This window comes from Pteropus medius, unplaced genomic scaffold, assembly GCF_902729225.1.
Source record: "Pteropus medius unplaced genomic scaffold, Ma_sr-lr_union100, whole genome shotgun sequence".
Classification (NCBI taxonomy): domain Eukaryota; kingdom Metazoa; phylum Chordata; class Mammalia; order Chiroptera; family Pteropodidae; genus Pteropus; species Pteropus medius.
The window spans coordinates 17,177,676-17,197,809 of NW_024352786.1; the positions used below are offsets into that span (position 1 = coordinate 17,177,676).

General features: G+C 34.8%; 1 protein-coding gene across 2 annotated transcripts in view; it reads right to left on the reverse strand.

Moving 5' to 3' along the window:
- Positions 1 to 20,134, reverse strand: part of STIM2 (stromal interaction molecule 2) — a 113,771-nt gene that overhangs the window by 26,692 nt on the left and 66,945 nt on the right. The gene's annotated exons all lie outside the window — the stretch shown is intronic.

The window sequence follows — 20,134 nt, forward strand, 5'->3', positions numbered from 1 at the left end:
GTGGATTTTCAAAAATTCTAGATATTTTTTAAATTTCAATAAGAAAAAGGTAAGGGTAAAAATAATCTATGTTTTTAAAATCTTCGAAACGTGGAGACTATAGGAGACAAGACTGAAAACTGAAAGAAATAAGGAGAGCATTTTTTCATAACTGTCCAAGCAAAAAAGCTTATTGCCTTGGACTATGTTGCTAATAGAGAATATAGTGACACATGGTCAGGTTCAGGACATATTCTGGCAATAATGCTGTTAGATGTGCTGATGAAATATGTAGGAGTTGGTAGCTAGAGGAAAGCCAAAAAAAAGTAAGGAGGTTGGTGCCACTGACTGAGATAATAATGGGGACAAACAGACTGGGAAGGAAAGTAGGGGCAGGTGACGAAGATCAAGAGTTCTGTTTTTAGACGTTATATAGTAGATATTTAAGTGTAGATATACAGAAGCAGTCAGATATATAAATCTGGAGCTTAAAAAAAAAGTGACATTAGGAATAGAGATATAAACTGGGAGTCACCAGCACACAGATGGTCTTTAGACTGAATGAGATCTCCCATAAGAGTAATGGATTCAAGGAGACTAGCCCCACATCATGAAGAAAATGATAGTTAACATCTCTTCTCCTAGACATTTTGAATTAAGCCCTTTATATGCATTTTTTTCCTTTAAAACGTAAACAACAACAACAACAACAACAACAACAACAAAAAACACAACACTTAGGCACTAACATGATTTTCTCCATTTTGGAAATGAGAAACTGAGAAGTTTATAGGACCAAGACAGTCAGTAGCCAGACTTGATCTGAACTCAGGCCAACTGACCTTTGGACCTGACTCTATGCTACTCTGAGAACAATAATATTAAATAATAGTGGAGATATAAGCAAGCAGTTAAACATGAGAAGCAACTCAGATTTCTGCTTCAAGGACAATGACAATTTATTCAAAGGAAAGGATAAAAGTGTGCTTGAAAAATGAAGAGCTCCATAATGTCTGCACTTGACTTGAGGGTTTGGGGCGGAAAAATGCTTATATACCACAGAAAAGGTCAAAGAAAAGTGAAGAAAACAAGTGAGCAATAAAAGCAGATCTGGAAATCCATCTGTATAAAAACATATCTGAGAAAAGATTTCTGATAAACTACAGAAAATTACGAATTCACTTATGCAAAGCTTGTTTTTCACAATCTGCCTTTTCATGGAGTTCTTTAAAGAAAAAGCTCAAATAAATCATTAATAAAAACTTAACAAAAATTCATTTAAAAATTTACATATGATATTTTTTTTCTCTCCTTCATGTGTTCCTGCCATAAGCTTGGACATGTGCCTGAGGCTGCTGTATCCATTTAGCCGAATAACTTAGAATATCAGCCAAAGGTTCAGGCCCTGGGTGCTTTCCGCTGAATTTAATACATTCAAAGTAGCCTTTTTACTCTTAACGTTTCTTTCTTTTCAAGATGAACTGCACTGAGAATTGCCCTGTCTTGACTGCCAAGAAACCAACAGTGCAGCTGCACCTCACACACCCACACAAAAACCTCAGCCAAGAAAACAGGATAAGATTTTCTCTGTCATTTCTAGGCTGTTCAACTGATCAACAGCAGAAGTCCCTGATCTAAACACTCCCGTACATCAAAATATTCCCTCAATTCTCAGTAAGTCAGGGTAGAAAGAAACAACAAATGAAAAAGAATACATAGTTAAAAGTGCCCAAATCTTAGCATTACTCTACATAGTAAATTGAATTATATGTGGTTCTAAAGTAATTTTCTTTATAGTCAATCTTTAAAACAACAAAATTCTAATAGAGAGCATACAGTTTACCTCAGGGGGAGGGTCGCTTCTTGTGCTGTTGGTTTACTTCAGTGATGCCTAGCAAATAACCTTTGCTTCTATTCTCATGAGTAGGACCCATATTTTATGTTTGCCTTTTCTACTCCAAATATATCATGTCCTGCCTCAGGGCCTTTGCACATTTTCCTCAGTGTGAGACCCTTTTCTTCATCCCTGAGACTCCTCACCTATTCACTCTATTGAGTCTTCATATCTCAGTTAAAACTTTAATTCCTCAGGGGAGCCTTCCCAAACATTGCTATATGATCATAAATCACTCAGTACTTTTCATGTATAGCATTTAACTAATTATAATTATTCATCTGTATTATTATTTCAACATCTGTTTATTCCACTAAAGTATAAGCTACTTTCTATCCCTTGTACTTGGTACACAAAAGGTGTTCAACAAGCTATCGGTTAGATCCCCTTGAATAAGAAAATAGAACATGTATAATTGACAAGTATTATGAAAATCTGTTTTCACATTTTAGTGAGAAGATCCAAATAAACAAAATAGAAAGATGTCTGTATAAAAAATTCTTGATGGCAAAGGATTTATTCATTTAAAAATTACCCAGTTCCTTATTACCCATTACCTGCCTCTCATTGTCCTTTCACACAGGCCGCTGCTAAAGAGCACTTCCACCAGAAGGTAGGCGGAGAAGGGTATGGTATTCTTTTTAAAAATGTTTACCTATCTGCAAAGCTACGAAAATATCAAAGCTACAGAAAGACACTGTTAACTTATACTGTTTCTGCTATAAACTGTGGCCACTGCTATAGGTTGGTGTCTCTGAGTGATTTGGAGCAATTTATTCCAAGACCAATGGAAATAACTGGAAAGAGACCTGATTCTAGTCCCACCTGGGCCACTGGTTCACTGTGATATCACGGCCAGGTATTTAACTGTGTTTCAGTTTCTTAAGACACAAAATAATGAAACTGAGATAGAACATCTTTAAAAATTCATTCATGTTCTATTTCTATGATTCCATTATAACAGAGTTGGTGTTTAAAATATTGCTAAACAGCCTAGAATTGTAGATTGTAGGATACTGATGGGGGGGGAGTAACTCTAAAAACTTGAAGACAGCAACAATAAATGCTGCTAACATTTATAATGTTTATTAAACGCCGGGAGATTTGGGAATGTTATTTTCAAATAATCATTACAACCCTTTGAAGTACTTTTATCATCACAGTAAATCTAAAAGTTTATGAAGGTGAAGTTATTAGATATAATTGATGAGTAAATTATTTCAGACCAAGTCTGTTTCTAGAGTTATTAACCACTGTGCAGTAACACTGCCTCTTTAGAGTTAGGTAAGTGGTCCTGATAATCAAATTAGGCAGTGCGACGACAGTTTATGCTCAGTCATACTTGCAGCCGTACCTGCAGCTTTCTGAATGTATCACATTCTCCCATGTCAGTCCTTTGCCCTGGAATGATTTCTCCTTCTTCCTCCTTTACCAGGCTTGCTCTCCCTGAGCCTTTAAGGCTCAGGTCAGGAATTCCTCCTCCACAAAGCTTTCCCCATCCATCTATTTCCAGATTATGGCTGCTCTTCTTTGTGCCCCCTCATCACTTGTACTTTTATCTGCCATAGGATTTATCACACACTCATGCCTGTCCTGCCTCCTGGATGATGAGTTCCTAGAGGGTTTTTCTACCTAACACAGTGATTATTAACATCATCATGCTACATTCCTTTGATATAAGATTGTACATTCTATTATACACCTTCACATACATTCTCATTTAACCACTCGCCCCAACGACGTTTGAGCTGTTACCGCTACAATCTATACAGAGAACTTTGGACAAGAGAGACTAAGTAATCACACACATAGTTACATATGTCTAGTAACTGGGAGAGCTAGAATTTGAACCTTAATCTTCTGACTCCAAGTTCAGTACCAATTAGGTGGCTCCTGACTCAGAACAATAACTGTTTAACTCTAAAACTTGAAACACAAGTCTCTTAAAACAAATCTTCCAGACATATAGTATTAATAGTAACATAAGAGGCAAACATTACACATGAGCAGTCTGTCATAGATACTTGCATTAATGGATTCACGATTCCGCTAGAGACATCAAGTACACATTGTGGCCTACTGACGGCCTGTAGGTAGTAACAAAACAGCTCGATGGAGCTATGCCAGTTCTTTATCACAGGGGTGACTCCTCTAACAAAGGGGCTCTAGAAGCTTGAAGAGCCAGGTGATTCAGAGATGGAGAAAGGATCAGGGGCAAAGGAGCTGGTGATAACAGGATGGTGAGTAGAACCAAATCTCCAGGAGATGAGGTGGGGTAAGGATGTAGGATGTGTGGGTGGGGTACACGTTTATGGATTTTCAGGAACAGAGGCAAGATGAGGAGTCTCCTTTTCTTTATCCCTCTCCCCTGCTGCTATCAACAGGGATATTTCTATCACAGGGAATGAGGTTCTTGATTCTGCATCAAAACCGTTTGCATTCCCCTTACTACTTGCCACTGTCAGTACCACCGCCATATAAATATTTTGGACCAGCACCTGAAAATGGTGAACATGATAATGATAACTGGGCCTACAGGGAGAAAGCTTTCAGACAGCAGTAGGATCTGTAGGAATGGAGGGAAGGAAGACACAAGAAGGGCTAGAAATAGTCAGCAACAGAGAGGTAAGGAAACTAGCATCCTTTGGCCACCAGGTGAAGGAGCCTTCTAAAAAAGACATGAGTCACGCATAAGTACATCCTCAGTTGTGCAAACTAAGTTATTAGTATAAAAAACACACCAACTGAAAGTGATCTCTCCCTCCCCTGAATTTCTATAGTATTTACTATTTCTACCAAATGGCATGTCATATGTACTGTTTTATTTTATAACTATTTGCTTAATTACATCTTATATTCCTACTATACTGTAAGCTTCCATACGACAGGCACCATAAGACAGGCAGACCAGCACAAAGTTTCCATTTAAGTGTTAGTTGAAAGTATAACTGATTTCCTCTTCTTTAATGATAAGAACCTGTTTTGTTTTTATTTGTCTACTTGCTATCCCACAGTTGTATGAAAGACAAACAATACTGTCTTCATGCTATCTCATTTCAAAGCAGCACAAGAAAATCCTTGACTCCAAAACAGGGTCACAGGGACCTATATAACATAATGGAGGTTAGAAGGTGACAATTGATAGCTTGTGTGTTTGACAGTAGAATGAAATAAGAATTTATGTGCTTCTTTTCCATCCCTGCCTTAAGCAAACATGATATATAAAAATCAGTGTGAAAGATCAACTTCAAAGGATTAGAATATCCATATTACTTGCTCCTCTCATCTATAAAAGGCAATCTTATAAAACCAATGACTCAGTGCATTTAGCCATATACTTGTATTAACTTACAGGCCTAAAAATACAAAACAGCTCAGTGAAGTACCACTATATAAGTTTTCATCTGTTATATTTAATATTAAAAGTACATGCTGTCCTAAAAACCTTCAATGATAATTTGTGGAATCACCTAAATACTGTGGGGGAAAAAATATTTTCCAATTATAAAGCATTAGTGTGCATGAAGAAGCATGTCAATAATAGCAAAAGCTAATATTTTGTGAGGATTTGGCAATTTCCAGTAACTATGCAAAATGCTTTACATGAATTATCTCATAAAATTCTTTCAACAAAAACCTATGAAATAGGTTTTTCAAGTAATATTATAATCTTAGTTTACAGATCAGGAAGCTGAGACTCAGAGAGTATGAGTAACTAGTCTAAATTCACACACCAGTAAGTAGTGGAGATAGGATTCAAAAGTGTTGACTTCAAAGCCTCAAATCTTAACCATTAAGCTTCTCCTCTCCTTCCTCACCATGCTGAGAAAAATTTCAAAATATAGCCAAATTCACATCAACTGTGTCAGACCTTAGATAAAACAGACATGCTGTTACATTAATTCTGTATTTCATTTAACAGCTCTCCTACTTTTCAAAAATCGGTATAATCTAAATTAATGATAAAAAAGCATTTGTAATATTCTTAATGTTAAGAAAGCAGCTCGCAAAGTTTCTTTGGCAAATTAATATATTTTAGAGAAATCAACTTCTGATATCATAATATAGTACCATACAGTTAAATACAGTAAAATTAAATATATACTCACTACTTTCTATTAAAGAAAAAAAAAAAATCTTTATAAATACCAAAGGTTTGGTAAGGGGGTCATGGAGGATTAAGAACATTATTAATGAAAGTAACTGTATTTAAAGCTGACCATATCAAGTGGTTATTGAAAAAAGTTCTATATTTTGAAGTCTCTCTGATATATAAGCTAAATACTATTCACAGTTTGAAAAATATCTGAATTATTGGCATGTTTATAGGAACTGCTATTTTCTAAAATATGGGTGGCACAGTGGCATTCACCACTTTTCTAAATTCAATTTCGACTGAAAATTTCAAGTTATAAAAGCCTCAGAAGTTCCCTTTACAGTGACAGACATAACATCACGGAAAAATGCAATTAACCTAAGTCAATATAACATGACTTTGACTAAAAGCAACTTTAAATGTAATATAAACATTAAAAAAACTTTAAAATATGCAAGATGAAAAATTCTGAAGCCTTCCACATTTCATCTTAGCTCAGTTTGTAGGCTTTGTGGCGTCACTTGAGAGAGACGTCAGAGGAGCAGCTGCTCAGCACAGCCGAGACAGGCTGATCTTTAGAGTGGAGCCCGAGCGTGAGCTCCCCGTCCGCACGCTGATCGGCGGAGCATGTCTTTGTAACATGGACTGAATTCCTGCAACATGCTATATTTGGATACCTAAAAGCCACAGCCTGAACTTGGGAAGTCCGGACATTAGTAGTTGTACCAAAGAGAAATAAATACACACTTTCTTTCATACACACTTTCTTCCTTATCTTTTGTCATGAAAGAATTACATGAAATTTTTAGGCGCACTAAGTAAATGCTGGTAAATGTTTGAACATGCAGAACTTAAAAACTACCAGGCTGCTCTCTTCCCAGCAGTGGTGCAAAATGGTCACTAAGGGAAGGCATTACTGCTTTTTCTATTGTAAACTGCAATCTTATCATTAAGTAGAATATACTATCAACACCTAGTTTTGTGAAGATGGTGAGAGATAAAGACATAGCTTAAAAACAAGCTGGAGAAACACGGAGTCTCAAAATTGTATGACTGTTCTGAAGGTTAACTAACACAATGCATTTAGAAATGACTCAGGAATGGTAAAAGTATTCTATAAATGTACACTATTATCATAATAAAATAAATACAGAATCAAAATTTTTTTGTAATTAAGGAAATTCAAGGAATTCACTTTCTTTATAAGTGACTCAACAAAACCAGTGGATTCAATGGCCATAGGGAACTAAATGTTTATTCAAGGTTTTCTAAATATCTCATTATGTTGTCATCACTGAAGATACCACCTTAGGAAGAGAGTGGATCTCTGATTATTCATTCTTTCATTTTTTACACTCAGCCCTCAGCCACTTTCTTCTTTAAAAGAAACAAACACTAAACTGAGAATTATTTCATATCAAATGAAGGCAAGTTCTTTAAGGACAAATAATATTTCTTACTCATTTCTATATTCCCAACATGTTATACAATGCCACAAAAAATATGGAATGGCAGATACATCTTAGGAACTCAATTAATACTTGAGTGAATGGATGACAAAATGATTCTATTAACCAAAGCTGCCAGAAAAATGGCAATTTTATTCACTCTTTTTAGTGGCATTTCTAGATAAAGCAATAAATTCTTTCAAAACTATGACTAACTTCATAAAACTGAGAGGATGCTGTTTTTCAAAGAATATGTTTAATAACAACAACAAGAAAAATTCTACTTCTAAATTATAGCTTTACAAATGTTTCCTTTAATTTTCTGCTATTAAAATTATCAAAAATGCTCAACTTTTTCCTCTTGGAATTTGCAAGTTTCTTCAAAAGATTTTCTGTGCAAGTAACTAGAGATTCTTTTATTCAGCAAATATTTACTGAGTGCATGGTAATTACTACTGGGCACTGGATAAAATAAATGTAAAACACCACAGTCAAGAATTATTACCAAGACTAGCAGAAAGCTCAATGTAAAAAAAACATCTATTGACTTTAAGGGGGAGTTCAATAAAAAATGAACACAAGGCTCAGTTAATAAATTCATTCCTTCTAAAGGGTATTAAATCAAAGGACAGCTAAAAATTGAACTTTCACAGCTTGTTGTCATGCAATCTCTAGGTAAAAAGAGACAGTACATTCTAAGCTTGTTAATCCTATTTCTTCTATAATAGAAAAATTCACCAATTTCAATGACAGAAGCATTTTCAAGATAATTTTCCTCAAGAAATTTGTCTGACCTGCAAATTTTTCTAGTACATTTAACATTTAAAAATCTAACAGTTCACAAATACTATTAGCTGCATTTACTTGGTAGATAGCATTTTCCAATTTAGGCTTCACTTACTATATATAGTAATGGTTTAGTTAATTATTATTACTAATGCCAAACTTTTAGGAAAAATTTGCTTGTTTTGTGAGTACTGGCGTAATGGTTAAAACATTAAAATCCTAAATAGCCTCCCCATTCACAGTGGGGAGCTAAAGTTATGTGAAGAAGGAAAGATATGAATAATGAGCATTAACACAATGTCACTATGCAGTGCTCACTCAGACTTTCCAAAGTTTTTTTCCAGTTTTCAAATTCATTTCAGAAACTTTCAATTGCCCAGCAATAGCCAGATTCCATATGAGATGAGAAGATAGGCTAGTGGTGGCCAAAGTCTGCATAATAGACACACTGAGGTGGCGGCTCTGCAAAGCAGAGGTCCATACACAGCAGTCTTCTAAATGAGGTAACAGCCCAATAGGGTCAGAAAACTGACTATTTATTTACAGGGGGGCTGAGCAAATAAAAGAATATATTGATGATAACATAGTTTTTTTAGTCAGTGAAAGGAATTACAAGTAGGGAAAGAGGTTAAGCTAGCATTAACCCAGTAGTGCTGGAATCAGTGTCAACTAGTATCAGGTATCAGTGTGAACTCATAAATTTTAATATATAGAGAGAAATAAATATAGGGGTATGTGTTTCTTAACTCTGTGCATTGAGCAGTCCGGAACACCACCAGCTCAGAAGCAAAAGCTCACCTAGCATGCAAGTCTTGGTTTCTAAATACTATCTCAGCTAAAAGAAACCAGGATTCCTTGAAGAAATGGTTGTTTCCAAAGTTAAGGCTGAGAAATAACAAAATAAACCTGGAACATCTTTTTGTGCCAGAAAGTCAGGAAAGGCTCAAAAAAATGGTGGAGACATTCATATAAAAGAATATAGAAGCCAGCTTGAAAGGCATCTCACTAGCCAAATATAGGATAATTTGAGCCTTAAAATAATAACAAATTATAACTCAATGAATAAAAATAAGAAAATAGGAATCCAGGAGTCCACACTGAAGTAAATGAATAAATGCAGATCAATCTTCAGAACAGTTATAAAACTATGAGATTCTCTATTTCTCCAACTTGTTTTCAAGATATGTCTGTTATCTCCCACCATCTTCACAAGACAAGGTGTTGATAATACACTATGTTTAAATTTCTTCCTTATAGAATGCAAATTAATAAACAATGATGGAATTTGAAAAATTGCAATTTGGCACCCATCAGAATAACAATTCATTCAGGCAAGAAACATCCATGGATGCTAAAACTAGCAGGTAAAAATAATATGAGGAATGTTATTTTACAGTCTCCAAGTTTCTCTTCAGACACAAAAAAAATTAATTACAAAGCAGGGGGAAAAAAGTAACTTTACAGTTACAAAAGTGAAGCAGACGCTATATGAATCAAGTAATCAGAGGTAACACCACCTAAGACGAACTGACACTATGTGCCATTTAAAATAATGTATTGATTAAAAACATTTCTGCGACAGTCCAGCCTAAAATGCATGACCTGGATATAATCATATGGAAATATGAAACAGATCCTAATTTAGTTACAATCTACAAAATGATGCTTCTTAAAACTAGAGACCGAAGACATGCGAGTACAAGAAATACTAAAAAATCGTTCTGAATTAAAGAAGACTACAGAGCCAGACAACTGGGTATAATGCATACTCCTGAATCCTTTGGCTATAAAGGTCATTATTAGGACAAATGGCAAAACTGGAATGAAGGTGTCTGGACAAAGCATATATGAGAGCTCTCTGTTCTGGTCCTGCAACTTTTTACTAAATTTTAAATTGCTTTTAAATAAGAAATTAAAATTAAAAAAAAAACACCTTTCAATTATTTTTCCATTACATAGGTAGAGACGTCTAATAATTGCTAACTTCTCTATTACTTTGCAGCTTGTGGTTTTCCTCAAGAAAGTATGGTAATCTTTTAACACTAGCAAATAACAGTAAACACTAGGCCTTTATTAGCTATCATGTACTGTTTTAAATTCTATATATTCACTGACTCATTTAATCCTTGACACACTCCTCTAAGGTGGATACTATTATTAGCTACATTTTACAGATGGGGAATTCCGTTAAGGACAAAGAGACTGAGGTACTTGTCCAAGGTCACAATTCTAGTAAGTGTTATGTAGAGACTTGAATCCAGGCAGTCAAACTCCATGCTTAGTTTGGGATACTGTCTCTCTAGGAATGGATAACCGTACCTTGAGGTACTCGAGATATCAGTGTCTAAAAGATGAGAGGCCTCAGGGATCATAAAGTCTCAGAACCCATAAAAAATTTACTTATTCGACGTTCATTTAGTACCAAGTTAAAAAACTTAAGATCCTAAATTCACACTACTAGAAGCTTCTAGTTTATCTAGCAAAAAACTAATAAACTATTACAAAAATATTTATGATACCTTTTGAAACGGGACTTTAACCAGTTCTTCTCTTGGCTTTGATTGCATTCAGGAATAATCTAAACTTTTAGTAGTCTTCTTTAAGAACTTGGTAATTACATTGATTTAAATTACTGAAACATTTACACTTTACTATTTCTCTACTTTTATGAGCCAGAGTTGAAATAATCTGTTTCATATTTGTTTTGCCTTTTCTAATTGTCTAATCAATAATTTCCAGTTCTGTTCCTTTGTATTCCTTTGTTCTCTTGCAATTAACTTATTTCCCAGATCTGGAAGTGCTTTTCTGCTTCAACTGTCTTTTTTCAGGCCCCAGCTGTGCCAATGGGGAAGAAAGTAATTCTGCTTACTTTGGTGAAACAATGTTGGAGACAAAGCAACAAGTTATTACCAAATAATTAAATTTAGAGTTCTTCTTAAATTATAATTGCTCTTTCTCATACTTGTTTTCCATGTAAACAAAATATATTAGTATTTAGAAAGTAATGATTATTTTAATGTAAATGTTGACAAACCAAAAACAATAAAAGTGACCTCTAAATCCTGCCTAACCAATTTACTTGCAAAATAAACAAATTCTTATATTCTAGAAGACAAATACCACAACCATTTGTAGTCTGTACATGTCTTCAGTCTACACAAATGCTACTAATAAAATACTGTGCCAATTAGGTATTTCAGAGAATTCTGCTCCTTATTTCTTATTAGTGTAAAGAAAAATCAGACATTCATAATAACATCAAATTAATTTTTGAAAAAATATTACCCAAATTCATTAAAATACATGAAAATACAGTACTGTAAACTATAAAACTAACATTTCTTATAGTAGCCTAGGTCACATAAAAGTACTTTTTCTAGAATTGATAACATTAAGATTCTATCTATATCTCATAATTCAATAAATTTTTTTAATTTCATAAAGGCATATTCTCTTAGGCAATTTTCTGGATGCCTTTATAAACTTTTTACTCATTGGTTCTCTAATGTTATATTTATTCTTTTTCCCTATTGAGAAGGCCTCATTTGGCAAAAATTCATAACTCAAATGACAAGAACTCCAAGACATCAAGAAGACACAGCACTGCAAAACCTCCCACACAATCTCGAACTGTACCTAAAGTATAACAGCAGTTGGGAACAGCAATTAGTATTCTTAGGTATTACTTAAGTGTGATGAATATTATTTGTCTTTTGAGGGTATTTAGGGCATGTGCCAACAACTACCTATTCTCTGAATTTATAGATATTTGCAAGGCATCTCTTTCTCAAGATTTCCAAACTAATTCGGAATGGACAGTGCCTAGTTTTTGCCACCTTAAATTCATTTTTCTGCTTCTGCAATGATGCTTTTAAAAACAACTATGTTCCACTTATACAGTATAGATATGTCTGGTGATCCTAGGTGAATCAGTCAGGGTTTCACCTTGTCAAAGAAGAAAGTGTCGTGCAATAGTGAAATCTGTAATTGCCAGGAAGGTTTTGGAAAGGAAAGAGGAGGTGGAGCAAAATTTACTAATATAGTTTCCAGTTTTGAGAGCTATATTAGTTCATTTCATTAAAATACCAAAATGAGATTTAATAGGGCACCTATATTTGCAAAATGATATACTCAATTATCATAAAATTTGGAGTGAGACAAAAGACATTCATGAAAAAATCCATTTATAGTCCAAAAGTTTTGGACTACAAGTGTCAAGAACATATCAGATTTTTCTGAAGGAGTAGCTATATTTTGTATCATGTGACCCATGCTGCCAGACCCCACCCACTCACCCTTGGATCCAGAATAGTCTTTTAAACTTTTCTTCTAGCCACTCTTCTCAAAGTCTAGTTTCCCTTGCTCGTCAACCTGTTATGGCTAATTTGTCTAGGTATCTCTTCTTTCTGTCTTTTTCTGAGAAAAGACTTGTGATCTTCCGTGTGAGGGGGCCAGGGAGGAAGTAATCATAAGATACCTTCTCGGAGGTCACAGTGATAGATCTAGGTATGGTCATATAACCTAAGCCAGTTCCTGTATTTTTTCTAACTAGAGTAAGCAGGAAAGACTCCTATTTCCCTTTGGTCCTCATCCTGGGAAAACGTATACCTCCAACTTGCAGCAATCACAGAGCTAGACTCCCAGAAATGCAGTAGGAAAAAATAAAATCAAAATACACAGAGCAGCAGAAAGAGAGAAACACAGATAACCCAAGTGAATTAAGCCTCTGACTACATACCTATACCTTCCCATTAAAAAGGGTAGTTTTTTAATTAAAATAGTTTGATTTTTATCCTATATCAATTAATTCTCAACTGGGTCATTCCATTAATATATACACACTATAAAATCTTCGGTCTTTTAGATAAAATAAACTTCCTTCATATCAAAACTATCTTTGGGTATCACAGTTCCATTTCTGTTCTTTTGAAAGTCAACAATATTTACTATCTTCACTCCCTTTATAATCCACTCCAATCAGACTTTCACTTCTACCACTACAAGTGCACCTGCTTTTGTCAACAACCTTAACCTCTACTTTGCCAATCCAATGGTGAGCTGTCATCATCTTATTTGAACTTCTTGCGCTACTTACTGCTACTGACTGTACTCTCTTTTTTTAACACATGTCTTTCACAGGCTTCCAGGACCCTACATTCTCCTAGTTCCCCTCACTGCTAACCGGTCATTTCTTCTTTCTTCTCTCCTGGCTCCCTTCTGCTTCTTGACCTCTCAACACTAAGACCTCTTTGCATCGTAATATCTGTATTTTTTAACCTTTTTTTTTAATTGTTGATCCCCCTAAACTGTTCAGACTCTTTTTTCCCTATCACCTCCATTTCCAAGAAATTTAATACCACAGGCACATAAAACCTAGGCACCATCCTCAATTCCCGTCCCCATCCCCCATCAACTTCCTGAATCCAACACAACAGCAAATCTTATCAGCTAATCCTTCAAACTATATCATAATCAGACCTCTCTGCTACCTTCCTCTCACCTGGGTCTCAAGAGCCCCAACAGGCCTTCCACCTCTACTCCTGCCACTCTTCCTCAAGAGTCTACTATCCATACAGTAACTATAATAATTTTTCAAAAGATAAATCACATCACTACTTTGTTCAAAGCTTCTAAATGAAGCTAGACTTGCAATATACAAACATTTTACTTACAATAAATTCCAAATTCTTTAATAGGTGCTACAAGATACTATGAGATGTAGCCCCTGTCTCTCTCACTGACCTTATTTGTCTTCTACCACTTCCTTCCATCACCATTCCTTATGACTAGCTATACTGTCTCTTTTTTCTTTTTTTGGGGGGGGCGGTGCAGGGGAGGGCTGGCTTCTTGTTTGTTTTCTATACTGCCTTCTTACAGTCCTCCAAATACTTGGAGGTCATGCCAGCCTCAAGATCTTAGCTGGGCTGATCCCTAAACCTGAAAGATACTTCACCCAGACTTTTCCTTAGTCTCATCACTTAGATCCATAACCAAACATTACTTCTTTGGGTTCTTCCTCGACTACATGACTTAAATAGCCTTTGCCCTACCAGGCGAAGTTACCCTTCTTTACTTTTATCACATCACTCATCTGTTCCAACAGCCAGGTGAGTGTGTATATATCCACACACTCACATGCAAACTTGTTCACTGTCTCACTAAAAGAATGTTAATAACTCCATGAGGGCAGGATATCTACTTTGTTCAATGCTCTACCTCCAAAACCCAGAATAATACCTATCTCACAGGAAGAACTAAATTTTTGATGACCTAATGAATGAATGGAGCAAGTGAGTCTGACTTTCATCACTTGTAATTAATCAAATCATTGATGACAGAGCATCCTTACAACAAATTTCCCGTTAATTGAGGTAATTTGAGCCTCTTTTTATCTTCAGCCACTAAAAAAGACTTACTGAAACAGATAAACTGCTCAAACTTTAAAATAAAGCTCTGTAGTAAAAAAGACGACATAATATACTCAATTTCAAGCCACTCAACAAAGCACGTTGAACAGTAGGTTATGCACAGGAATTTATTAAGCGTTTAGTTTTGTGATAAATTCAGCCTTCAGTACTTAATGTAGTGCAGTTCCATTAGAAATTGGAGTGATTACTTTTTTGGGCATTCCTGAAAACCACTCAAAGAATCTAAACACAGTCCTAAAAAAATATATCCACTAACTTAAAACTTAACCTTCTTCCTTTTCCAAAAGCTTCCAATTACACTACTAAAAGAGAATGCAATCTAATGTCATGGTCAAATTCATGCAATTGAGCATGCTCAGTAAAAACAGATGAGAGAAATTTAGACAATTACCAAAGCAGATCAATCTTCAACTATCTCACACTGCAATCTGGGATATGCTTACCTTTGCTAAGGTCACGGGCTCTGGATCAGTGGGCATGCGGCTAGTATACAGAAACCTATTATTATTCATTGTAGTAGAGCTGTAGCACTATCATTAAAATTCTGCCACAAAATATTTGGTACTGGTCAAAACATGGAAAATAATGATGTTAGAATTCTATATTCTTACAACATATAATTCAGAAACCAAATAAATACATAAGCAAATTTAAAAAGTAAAGAATTTCTTGGGCCTCCCTTCTCTAATTACTCACCCACCCATTTTCCCTTTTCCCAGCCCACCTCCATTCCTTCCAAAAAGTTCAAGACATTATTTTAAAGAATTGTGATTTGAATCCTTTTTTTTCTGTGATTCGAATTCTTCATAGGAAATAAATTCTATGAAGGATTTGAAAATGGTTAGTGACATGCCTTTAAGTCAGTGCCATCGAGCAATGAAGAATTATTCTATCGAGTTTCTTGCCTATATTAGCTTAAGTTCATTTTTTATTAACGGAACAATATCATTTCAATCCATTAACCAACATGATTATCCATGAAAATATTAAATGCAAACATTAAATGGAAAGATATAATATGATGTAATCCCAATTACCAACTCCTATACATAGCGGTAGTACTTTCTGAACAAAGTACTTGCTGAATTAAATTTTTTTTAAAATGTTCAACTTTTTAAAAGGTCAGTAGAGTGCTTCCCTTTTCCTTTAAGCATAGTCCCATCTACCAGTTCTTATGTAAACCCTTTACTTGATCATACTACTCACTGTATCTACCATTAAATTTCCCTCCATTTTCTTGCCTATTCCTTGAATAGATTACCCACTGCTTCTACTTCATATCAACCCATTCTCTTAAATCATATTTTATTGTGGTAAAATACATGTTAACATAAAATTTACCATCTTAACTTTTAAGTGTACAGTTAAAAGGTATTAGGTCTTTATATCATGCAATCATCACCACTATCCAACTCCAGAAATATTCTTGTCTTGCAAAACTAAAACTGTGTATTCATTAAACAAGAATTTCGTATTCCTCTCCCCCATGTCCCTGGTAAACCACCATTTTACTTTCTGTTGCTATGATTTTGACTATTCTAGGTACCTCATATAAGCAAAATCACACTATATCTGTCCTTTTGTTATTGGCTTATTTCATTTAGCATAATGTAGTCGAGGTTCATCCATGTTGTAACAAATGTCAGAATTTGCTTCCTTTTGAAGGCTGAATATTATTCCATTGTATGTATATGCCATATTTTGTTTATCTATTTATCTGTTGATGAATTTTTGGGTTGCTTCTACTTACATCTTTCTTGAGACTTATTTTGTGTATATATGTGACTCAATTCCCCACAACAATGTTTAAACTGATTTCCTGAAGGTTAATGATTTTCTTCTTGCCAAATCTAATGGCTTTTATCCACTACATCATATTTCTCTATATGGGAACTACTGGCCACTTTTCATGTCTCCTCTCTCTATCCCTCACAGAGAGAAAGAGAGACACAGAAAGAGACAGAGAAAGAGACAGAGACAGAGACAGACAGAGTCAGAGACAGACACAGGGACAGACAGACAGATGGACAGATAGAGGGAACGCAAGAGAGTGAGAGCGAGAGAAAGAGAGAGAGAAGAAATGACTTACCGAGATTCATTTATAGTTGACCCTTGAACAACACAAGTTTGAATTGCATAGGTCCACTTACATACGTCTTTTTTCCAATAAATATATAGTTGGTCCTCCCTGGGTTTTACATCCATGGATCAAAAACAGTATATTTTCGATCCACAGTTAGGAATCCATGGATGTGAGGGCTGACTGTATGCATTGTTCTACACCATTATATACAAGGGATTTGAGATTTTTGTATCTGAGGGGGTCCTAGAACCAACCCCTGGCAGAAATTGAGGGACAACTATAGATAAGTTTTGAGGGAGTCAAAAGTTATATGTGGATTTTTGACTGTACAGGGGGTTGGTACCCCTAACCCTCACAATGTTCAAGGGCCAAATATAATACAAAGAGAGAAAAACAGAAAAGATATTGACACATCAGGGAAATAAAATGAAACTAAGTTAGAGCATACACCAAAAACATACGTAAGATCCTTAAACAAGCTACAAAAAATAGACAAGGAAAGAAATAAATTGGGGTTCACATCTCCTCAGGAGTACATCTATTCTTATTAGAGACCTATAAAAAATCTATAAATTTTTCATGAGGGTCTCAACAGATACTTTAGAGTACTATGACCTCAACTATACAGCCATCCTTCACTTCTTGAAAACCGCTCTCTAAATTTTCAAGAAACGGCATTACCCTCCTGATTCACCTCCCATATCTCTGATTGTCATTACTTATTTCATTAACTAATCTTTTGCTTTTGCCTTACTGCCAGTATTCCCAAGGAGCTATTCTCTTTCTCTTTCCTTTTCTTAGTGAATTCTCAATTCATGTGACTTTAACTATTACACCTTTATGAGTGAATCAAAACTATATTGTTATCTTGTTTTAGAACATAGCCCTTAAGCAGTCAGAAGCTTTTAGTGATAAACATCTATTTTATATTTTATAAAAAATGTAATACATGGTAAGGAAAGAAACGGATGACAGAAGTAAAAACTTAATTTCCTTCAATGAGACTGACATTTGCTGTTTCATTTTATCAAACAGAGCTACACTCTTTATTTTAAACTATGTAAGGAAGCAGCTGTGAATCAAACATATCTAAATGGTCCACCATTTTCAACATCCTGGAAGAATTCGCACTGATGCAAAGAGAAAGAGAAACAAAAGACTGCCCAGTGTTAGAAGAATGCTTACTGAGGATGGCTTATTGAAGAACAAGCACCTTAACCAGACGAGAAAGTTAGATAATAAGCTTTATTTTCATTTAGTACTCTATTTGAATAGAGTAACCATCCACAGAGTGAAAAGATTTTAAAGTATGAGACATTATTAAATGTTATGTGACTTATCCTATTTTTTATCATTCATCCCAAGTCATAAATTTATATATGCAATAAATATAACATATATATATATGTTCCAGAACTATAGAAATGTTTAGAAATTTTAGAAATACGCCATCTTCATATTCAAATTGAAATGACTAATATCTTTAAATTTATTTTCATCGTATTTGTATTATGTAAATTTCTATTATAGTTTTTTTTAAATTGCTAAATAATGTTCAATGGAATAGGAAAAAAAAAAGACTGAACACAAGACTTGTTAGAAAAAAGATTTTTATAAAACTAACCATTTTTGAAGAGAATACTATTATCAACAAACAATTCCTTTATCCAAAAGAGAAGGAAAAAATATTTGTTCCACCCAAAAAAGAATTTAATATATAGTGAATCTCCTGCAATATGTACATTTTAAAATTCCGAACTGTAACTAGAATCCCTCCTGTGCAACCCCTTTCCAAACCAAGGACTGGTAAAGCAAAATTTACCAAACATCCATATGGAATTGATTCCCAACAGGTGGGGAAAGGGAAGAAAGAACAATAAGATGTTCAAGAAAGCCTACTGTCTCTAGACAGTCCATCACAGTGAAAAGTGGACAGCCCTCATTTTTACCTTCTGCAGAAGGTTCTGTTACTGTACTCCAAACTTGAGGTATCCCTTGAGTCTGTGAACATAGCAGAGGAGAAATGTAGAATAATTCAGGTGTATGGAAAACTATAATAAGGCAAATTCACAAACAATTTTAGAATAGCACTTCCTTAAATTATAAGAAAAGTTTTAATCACATGATGAATTACATAATGGAAAATTTGTCATTTGAGGAAAAAAGATGCTCATATCATAACTATTTTAAGTATTCTCACAGCATAGAAATTGTCAAGTTTTTTAGAGCCCAAATCACATCACAAAGAGATGTGATAGGGAGTTGGTCTCTGCATCCTAAGAGGTGGTCTATTTCAGAATAAAAGCAAGTAAGATCTAGAAAAGACAGAGCCATCTCAAACTCAAGTGTTTTCCATTGATTACAAAAGCATAATTAATCCTAGCAAATCAGTATACGTAATGACCCTAAATCTCCAAAAGTCAAGAGTCCTGAAATAAAAGAGTGTCAACAATCAAAGAGAAAAAGAAATAGTGAAGAAAATAACTACAACAACAAAAACCAAAACAGTCCTATATGAATAGGTATGAAATGAAGGGAACAGAGACTGAAATGCTAACACAGGATGATGATTAAGAAAGATTAGGAACATACTGAGTACTCTGAACTCATTTGGATAATTTTATAATAAAAACAAAGCTATCTGATTATAAAGAACACACTTTATAAAGAACACAAAATACAAAAATCAATTCTGATTAACACAGAACAGTTTTTCAAATTCATCAAGTAATTTGCAAATCAATCAAAGTAACATTTATGCTATTCTTCTAGCAAAAACCCAGGTTAAGCACATAGGTAACCCCTGTTTTTCAGAAGTTTGCATTATGCCACTTTCCTTTTATGAAAGATCTACAATAGTACCTATTTTTGATGACCAAAAGAAATCCAAAGAAATTTCTGCTTTTATGGAAAAGGCAGAACGTAAGATAGTGTCCAGTGTTTGTCTGGCAATGAGCTGTTATAGAGGCACCTTGAGCAGCGAGAGGGGCACCGCCAAGCTCCTTCCCCAGCAACCACACTCAGCATCTCAGCGTCAGGCCACCATAGCTCTTTGGACTGTGTGAGCATCTGTGCTTTATCTCAATTTATTTTGTACACTGGTTAGCAAGATGCATCCTAAGGTATCAGAAAACCCAAAAGAACTCATAAGGGTGTTACATTTAGCATAAAACTGGACTTGTAATTGTTTTGATCATGGTGAATGAAATAAAAACATGGTGCATGCACTGAACTTGCCTGTATCCACCATTGGTAGTGTGTATGTGCAGAGGGACTCTTAAAAGCTGCCAAAGTTACTATTGGTTCTGCTAGTAGTCAAGTGGTCTCTTACAGTTAGCATCCATGGATAAAAGGAATTGCTTGAGTAAATAGATGGGTATATAAAATGTGGTATCTATTTATTATATCATATCATTCCTG